The 9,129-nt window shown below is 38.9% G+C and overlaps 1 long non-coding RNA gene across 1 annotated transcript in view; it reads right to left on the bottom strand.

Moving 5' to 3' along the window:
* Positions 1-374: 374 nt before the first annotated feature.
* The window catches only part of LOC130277589 (uncharacterized), a 30,786-nt gene continuing 22,031 nt past the window's right edge, over positions 375-9,129 (bottom strand). The window contains exon 3 of the long non-coding RNA XR_008845482.1: positions 375-501. This is a non-coding gene — a long non-coding RNA (uncharacterized LOC130277589). The remainder of the gene's footprint in view (positions 502-9,129) is intronic.

Here is a 9,129-nt window from a genome sequence, read left to right as displayed (position 1 = left end):
AACATAGCCAATGGCAACTTGCTCCGTCCTGGAACTTGGGGTAATTTATTGGGGGGGGGGGGGTGTTGGTAGCCCTGTTGTTAACAGTGTATTTTCAGTAGTGTGTATTTATATTTTCCTCATACTTTCTACCAATGGAATGTTCATGAAGGAGTACGTGCACCCTATATATGTGTCATCAATAAATATAATTTCAAGCTTCTGTTATAAATCATCTGAAAATCCAATTTCTTGAAACATTGATCACCATTTTTCCCTGTTGTCCCACTTTAAATCATAATTCCTGCTGGTGAGGAGCCGGTAATCACTGGGGTAACCACAACTAATAGAACAGAACAGACATATTCCATACTAATAAATCCAATATTTAGGTCAACACTGAGACCATCTTTACAGCAAATATTTTCACAACATGTGTTTTTAATTTTGACTGTGTGTGGTGGAGTTGAAGTTTTGTCATCCAATGTAATTCCTGCCAGAGGGTAGATTTTGCTAAATAATCTGAAAAATATTAAGAGATGAAAAGAAAAAAAATTAACCTATTAGCGGTCATTCAAAATGATTTTTAGCTGAGTTATAATTGATATGAAATGTTATCAAGAACAGAATCTTATTAGCTCATACTCTCATATCATTTTTAATCCTGCAAATTTTAGATAAAGTAATAAAGTAGTTGTCATACACAGTAAGGGTCTATGTACACTGTATTGCCATATACATAGACCCTGTATGGACCCATATTATGAACCCAAAAATACCTTCTGGGCCCAAATCACCTTTCCTTCAAAATTTTTCTTTACTAATAAAAAGACTAGTACATTCATAAATATCTCCGAACTGCTGGGATAGTCAAAACTTCATGATGTTCTTCCTTTCATACATAGTTCTTATCCTATTGTGCCGTGTGCTTTTAAGTATGTCATACTTTTAGAGATTTGTTTTGAATTTTTAAAAGTTGGGAAGTATTAACCGCTTAACCCCTTAACGACCACGGACGTAAATATACGTCCTGGTTTGGCGGGACTTCCCGCACCAGGACATACATTTACGTCCTTTGTATGACCGCGAGCTATTCCGTCATACATGGCAGGTTCTGGGTGCAAGTAGCAGCCGAGGACCCACCTGTAATGGCTGGCCCCGCGATTGCGCGGATGTCCGCCATTAACCCCTCAGATGCCGTGATCAATACAGATCACAACATCTGCGGCAGTGTGGTACTTTGAATGGATGATCAGATCGCCCGCAGCGCTGCCGTGGCGATCCGTTCATCCAGCATGGCGGCCGAAGGTCCCCTCACCTGGCTGCGGCCGTCTCCCGGCGTCTTCTGCTCTGGTCTGCAATCGAGCAGACCAGAGCAGAAGATTACCGATAATACTGATAAGTGCTGTGTCCTATACATAGCACTGAACAGTATTAGCAATCAAACGATTGCTATAGGTAGTCCCCTATGGGGATGTAAAAAGTGTAAAATAAAAGTTTAAAAATGTAAAAATAAAAAGTAAAAAAAGTGAAAAATCCCCTCCCCCAATAAAAATTAAAATTGTCCGTTTTCCCATGTTACCCCCAAAAAGCGTAATTTTTTTTTATAAACCTATTTGGTATCGCAACGTGCGTAAATGTCCGAACTATCAAAATATAATGTTAATTATCCCGTACAGTGAATGGGGAAAACATAAAAAATTACAAAAGTCCCAAAATGCTGCATTTTTGTCACATTTTATTAAAGAAATTTATAAAAAATTATCTAAAAGTTTTATATATGCAAATGTGGTATCTATAAAAAGAACAGATGATGGCGCAAAAAATTAGCCCTCATTACGCCCTATATATGTAAAAATGAAAAAGTTAAAGGTGGTCAAAATAGTGCGATTTTAGATTACTGATTTTGTACAAAAAGTTTTAGATTTTTTTCAAGCGGTACAAAAATATAAAAGTATCTAGCCATGGGTATCATTTTAATCGTATTGACCCAAAAAATAAATAACACATGTCATTTGTATAGTGTGAAAACAAAACCCTCCAAAATGCGCAAAATTTGGGTTTTCATTAAAATTTCCTCCCTAAAGTTTTTTTTTTGGGTTCGCCATACATTTTATGGTAAAATGAGAAGTTTCATTACATAGTACAATTGGTCATGCAAAAAAAAACAAGCCCTTATATGGGTCTGTAGATGGAAATATAAAGGAGTTATGGATTTTAGAAGGCGAGGAGGAAAAAACGAAAATGCAAAAATAAAATTGTCCTGGTCCTTAAGTTGAAAATGGGCTTGGTCCTTAAGGGGTTAATGACCAAGACCATTTAACCTTAAAGACCAGGCTAATTTTATTTTTGCGTTTTCATTTTTTCCTCCTCGCCTTCTAAAATCCATAACTCTTTTACATCTACAGACCCATATGAGGGCTTGTTTTTTGCATGACCAATTTTACTTTGTAATAAAAGCTTTCATTTTACCATAAAATGTACGGCGTACCCCCAAAACATTTTTTTAGGGAGGAAATTTAAATGAAAACCACAATTTTGCACATTTTGGAGGGTTTTGTTTTCACACTGTACACTTTACGGTAAAAATGACGTGTTCTTTATTCTGTGGGTCAATACGATTAAAATGTTACCCATGGCTAGATACTTTTATGTTTTTGTACCGCTTAAAAAAAAATCTAAAACTTTTTGTACAAAATCAGTAATCTGAAATTGCCCTATTTTGATCACCTATAACTTTTTCATTTTTCCGTATATAGAGCGGTATGAGGGCTAATTTTTTGCGCCGTCATCTGTACTTTTTATTGATACCACATTTGCATATATAAAACTTTTAGATAATTTTTTATTAATTTTTTGGGGAATAAAATGTGACAAAAAAGCAGCATTTTTGGACTTTTTTATTTTTTACGTTTACGCCGTTCACCGTACGGGATCATTAACATTATATTTTGATAGTTTGGACATTTACGCATGTGGCAATATCAAATAAGTTCATAAAAACAATTACTATTTTTGGAGTTAAATGGGAAAAACGGACAATTTAAATTTTTATTGGGGGAGGGAAATTTTCTTTAACACTTTTTTTTAACACTTTTTATGTCCTCATAGGGGACTATCTATAGCAATCATTTGATCATTAAATCATTTAGCATAGCACTAATCAGTATTATCGGTCATCTTCTGCTCTGGTCTGCTAGATCTCAAACCAGAGCAGAAGACCCGAGGATACAGATGGAGGCTGGTGAGGGGACCTCCGTCCGCCGTTACAGTTGATCGGATCACCGCGGCAGCGCTGTGGGCGATGCGATCATCTATTTTAACATGTGCATTGAAGCAGATGCCGTGATCTGTACTGATCACGGCATCTGAGGGGTTAGTATTGCAAGGGGCCTAATGACATTGTCCTTCTTAGAAAATGACACAGTGATAATATTACATACACTGTTTTTGCTTGTGAACTCTAAAACTCTTTTCTCAGATAAAGCACTTGAAATCTGGCAGATAGAGGAAAAATATAGATGTTCTCGTCCCCAACATTTATAACTCCTCTTAGCACCATTAACACAAGTAAATGTATACAGTTATACATACACTGTACAGTGTGTGGGGTTCTGACCAACACCTGAAAAGAGGATCAGCAAGTTAGTGGAAATATGAGCTGCTGCTGCTCTGTTATTTATAGGAGTTATGTACAGAAAAGTTTTCCCAGTCTGCTGTGCCCGGGCTGAAAAAAAAAAAGAAAAGAAACTTTAACTCACCTTCCTCTGTTCCCCCCGTAGAGCCACTACAGCGGTTCAGTCCTCAGGTCTAGTCTTCTTCCTTCTTCTGTGTGCACGAATCATCACATGACGCTCAGCCTATCACCGGCCAACACGGGACATCGCTGTGGCCGGTGATATGCTGAGCGCAGTGTGATGATCCATGCACACGGAAGAAGGAAGAAGACCGGACCAGAGGACCGAACAGCTGTAGCGAAGAGGGTGAGTCAAAGTTTCTTTTCTTTTTTTTTTTTCAGCCCGGGCACAACGGACTGAAAAATTTTCTGTACACAACTCCTTTAACCCCTTAACGACAATGGACATAACTGTATGTCATGGTGCTTTGGTACTTAACGCCCCATGATGTACATTTACGCTCCACCATGTCAGGGACCCTCCCGTAACGGTGGACATCTGCGATTGCACAGATGTCCACCATTAACCCCTCAGATGCTGTGGTCAATTTAGATAACGGCATCTGTGGAAGTGCGGCACTTTAAGTGGATGGACGGTTCGCCTGCAGCGCTGCCACGGGGATCCGATCATCCAGCATGGCGGCCGGAGGTCCCCTCACCTGGCTCCTGCCATCTCCTGGGGTCTTTTGCTCTGGTCTGAGATTGAGCAAACAAGAGCAGAAGGTTGCCAATAATACTGCTCAGTGATATGCTCTAATCATAGCACTGAACAGTATTAGCAATCATATGATTGCTATAAATAGTACCCAATGGGGACTATTAACCCCTTAAGGACTCAGGGTTTTTCCGTTTTTGCACTTTCGTTTTTTCCTCCTTACCTTTTAAAAATCATAACCCTTTCAATTTTCCACCTAAAAATCCATATTATGGCTTATTTTTTGCGTCGCCAATTCTACTTTGCAGTGACATTAGTCATTTTACCCAAAAATGCACAGCGAAACGGAAAAAAAAATCATTGTGCGACAAAATCGAAAAAAAAACGCCATTTTGTAACTTTTGGGGGCTTTCGTTTCTACGCAGTGCATATTTCGGTAAAAATTACACCTTATCATTATTCTGTAGGTCCATACGGTTAAAATGATACCCTACTTATATAGGTTTGATTTTGTCGCACTTCTGGAAAAAATCATAACTACATGCAGGAAAATTTATACGTTTAAAAATGTCATCTTCTGACCCCTATAACTTTTTTATTTTTCCATGTATGGGGTGGTATGAGGACTCATTTTTTGCGCCGTGATCTGAAGTTTTTATCGGTATGATTTTTGTTTTGATCGGACTTTTTGATCACTTTTTATTCATTTTTTAATGATATAAAAAGTGACCAAAATACGCTTTTTTGGACTTTGGAATTTTTTTGCGCGTACGCCATTGACCGTACGGCTTAATTAATGATATATTTTTATAGTTCGGACATTTACGCACGCGGAGATACCACATATGTTTATTTTTTATTTTTTTTACACTGTTTTATTTTTTTTATGGGAAAAGGGGGGTGATTCAAACTTTTATTAGGGAAGGGGTTAAATGACCTTTATTAACACTTTTTTTTTACATTTTTTTTGCAGTGTTATAGGTCCCATAGGGACCTATAACACTGCACACACTGATCTCTAATGCTGATCACTGGCGTGCATTAACACGCCTGTGATCAGCATTATCGGCGCTTGACTGCTCCTGCCTGGATCTCAGGCACGGAGCAGTCATTCGTCGATCGGACACCGGGGAGGCAGGTAAGAACCCTCCCGGTGTCCGATCAGCTGTTCGGGACGCCGCGATTTCACCGCGGCGGTCCCGAACAGCCCGACTGAGCAGCCGGGTCACTTTCACTTTCACTTTAGAAGCGGCGGTCAGCTTTGACCGCCGCTTCTAAAGGGTTAATACCGCACATCGCCGCGATCGGCGATGTGTGGTATTAGCCGCGGGTCCCGGCCGTTGATTAGCGCCGGGACCCACGCGATATGATGCGGGATCGCGGCGCGATCCCGCTTCATATCGCGGGAGCCGGCGCAGGACGTAAATATACGTCCTGCGTCGTTAAGGGGTTAAAGTGTAAAAAAAAATAAAAAAGTAAAAGAATTTGAAAAATCCCCTCCCCAATAAAAAAGTAAATCATCCCTTTTCCCATTTTACCCCCCCCCCCCCCCCAAAAGAGTAAAAAATAATTAATAAACATATTTGGTATCACCGCATTCATAAAAGTCTGAACTATCAAAATGTATTTTTAATTATCCTGTACGGTGAACGGTGTAAACGTAAAAGAAAAAAAATTCCAAATTGCTGCTTTTTTGTAACATTTTATTTAAAAACATTTTTATAAAAATTTTTAAAAAGTAAAATATAAACAAAAGTGGTATTAATAAAAACTACAGATCGCGGCACAAAAAATTAGCCCTCATACAGTCGCTTCTACGGAAAAATTAGAAGATTATAGGTAGTCAAAATAGGGCAATTTCACACATACTAAATTTGTTAAAATAGTTTGAGATTTTTTTTAAGTGATACAATTATAAAAAGGCATATAACATGGGTATCATTTTAATCAAATTGACCCATAGAATAAAGAAAACATGTCATTTTAACTGTAAAGTGTACATCTTGAAAACAAAACCTTCCAAAATTTGCTACATTGCGGTTTTCTTTTCAATTCTCCCACATAAATAATATTTTTTTGCTTGTGCCGTACATTTTATATTAAAATAAGTCATTACAGAGTAAAATTGGTGACGCAAAAAACAACCCCTCATTTGAGTCTGTGGATGGAAATATAACAGAGTTATGTTTTTAGAATGCGAGGAGGGAAAAACTAAAATGCAAAAATAAAATTGGCCTGGGCCTTAAGGCCAAAATGGGCCTGGTCCTTAAGGGGTTAAATGCATTTGAGGCCCTTTAAAAAAAAAAAAAAAATAAATTAATAAATGCAATCCTGAAATTCGATCTACCTAGGACCAACCACATTTGCATGGATTTACCTTGGGCAATCAGGTTTCTTTCCAGCTAGTTATGGCCTGGTTGTTTGTTTTCCTCAGGTGTTGGGTTCCAGGGTAGGCCCCAAATAAGCCACTCTGTACTGGTAAGGTCATTTATATACACAGCTAAGGTAGCAAATGTATGTTTACTCCAAGGTGAAGCAAAGCCTAGCTATGACTGTGAAAGGGTCTGATTATATTTGAGTGGTAAATCAGCTCAAACAGGGAACATTGTAAATAGATTTATGGTTCTGGACATCACATAGAACAAGTAGCCATTTAGTCAAGCTTTTGTGGCATTTGTAATACCAGTTGGCATATAATCGTACTTACATTTTTCAGCCCCATTTTCTACACATTGGCAAAACTGTTAAATGCCATAATTGAATCTAAAGTTCTATTTTTCCATCTTTCAGAGTTTTAATGTGATTTATACCCTTCTATCTGCGTAATATCAATAGACACGATGCCAATGAGCTGATGGGAGTAAAATCAATAGGTATAATTGTGCTGACATGGTGAGATAATTAAATGTACAATTCATTTTTTAGAGTACTGAAAAAACACTTTAGAAAATACTTTTTTAAATAAAAATGTCATGTGCTGATGGCTGCCGATGACCACATTTTTTCCCCCTGATCTTTTCGCATTTCCATAAACGTTAACTATGTTAAATTAGACACGTCCGCAGTTTTTATAATTCCTGATTAAGAGGTTGATGGGGCTGGAGCCTGCATACATCAGCTTTATTTTTTGGAGCCAGGGCAGGGAAAGACAAGTAATGAAAATCTCTGCCTTGTCTCAACCTGAAAGCATACAGAAAGCTCTGTTAATTGTTGAAGAAATCTTCTCTAAGTGTAGCATAACTGAACTGGTCAGTGAGCTGTTTCTTTGTACATTGTAACCACTCACCTATGATATCAGTGTCAGTTGTTAATTCCTGGGCCCATCAAAGGAATTCTGAGGGGGTAATCATTTATCTATATAGAATATGTGCATGTCCATGTTTAACCCCAGAAAAGAATTGTCTGGACAAAACAAAAATTTGCTCACCTCCCCTACAGATCTCAGTCCTCCACTGGTCGTAGCTGTTTCAGCTGTTCTGTGCTACCTCAACCACACAGGACCTGTCTGCACAGCCAATCAGTGGCTTCAGTGTCCCAAGTCCCTTATTGGATGAGTAGGGAGGTCCGGTGGGATCAGGACAGCACAGCCTATAGTATCCGCTAAGACTGTTTCAGTGCTAGTTACTGTACGCCAAGGTGTAAATAAACAGAAATAGCATCGGACAACGGGAGGGTCCTCACCTGCCTCTCGGTTATCCGATCTGCGATCTACTGCTCCATCTCTGCACAGCCGGCAGGAGAAGCAGAGCAACGGCTACACTGATCAGTGCTTTGCAATGGCAGAGTGTATGCAATCAGAAGATTGCATGTTTTAGCCCCCTGAGCGGGCTAAAAAAAAAGAAAAAAGGGTAAAATGAATTCCACTAAATGGAAGGTGAAAAAAATAGTTGCCCTTATTAAAGGGGTTCTCCACCATAAGGTGATTTTTGTACGCATCTGGCAGACAGTAATGGACATGCTTAGGAAGGATCTGTGCTTGTCTTGGGGCTAAATGGCTATGTTGTGAGATTACCATAATACTGTGGCTAGCTTTCTGTGAACTTGTATTTCCTGTTTGACTTATGTTTTTTTGACTACAAATCCCACAATGCCATTTTCCTCCCTCCCACACATCAGCCACCCCACCCATTGAAACAAAAGACCTGTGGTTTTCAATCAGGGTGCCTACAGCTGTTGCATTAGTTGCCGTTGATCTCTCTCCCACCAAGGGATCCCTCCACCCATTGAAGCAGACAGGCTTCCTGTCATCAGCTGACTAGTGAGTCAGGTCTCGGACGCATTCCAAGCTGGGAAACCTCCGAGACAACAGTCATTTTGTATGCTGGTAAAAATAAATATTGGGGTGAAAATCACAGAAGAATTGTGAGAAAACCGTCACACACAGGTAAAGACACTATATTATGAACTACACTAACTTTCAGCCCCTGTAGCACAGCAAATAAAAAAAATACCCGGAATACCCCTTTAACTAATGGTCTAGGCAATATGCAATCTGCCATTCAATGTATCCCATTTTAACTTTGTTATTCAGCCTTCCTTTTTCTACATACTATATGTGTTTTAGCTTAAAGAGGTATACCTCTTTGGGGTAAATTGGCGACCTTCCTGGTCACCAACACCAAAGACACCTCATGTAGGCATTATGAAGCATTTTACCCTTGTTTTCTTGCGTAAAATTGTCTCAATATTTTGGCACAGTGTGTTTTTTGCAATTTTTTTTTGTGACTTTTCATATACCCGCATTCCTGTGTTTAGCTGTGGTATGTGTGTTTTGAGTCGGATTTTTGCAGTGGTCAAGAACTTATAAAAATGTGACTTT

This window comes from Hyla sarda, chromosome 6 (genome assembly GCF_029499605.1).
Source record: "Hyla sarda isolate aHylSar1 chromosome 6, aHylSar1.hap1, whole genome shotgun sequence".
NCBI classification, from domain to species: Eukaryota; Metazoa; Chordata; class Amphibia; order Anura; family Hylidae; genus Hyla; species Hyla sarda.
The sequence above is the reverse complement of the archived record's forward strand: the minus strand, read 5'-3'. Positions and strand labels throughout refer to the sequence as shown.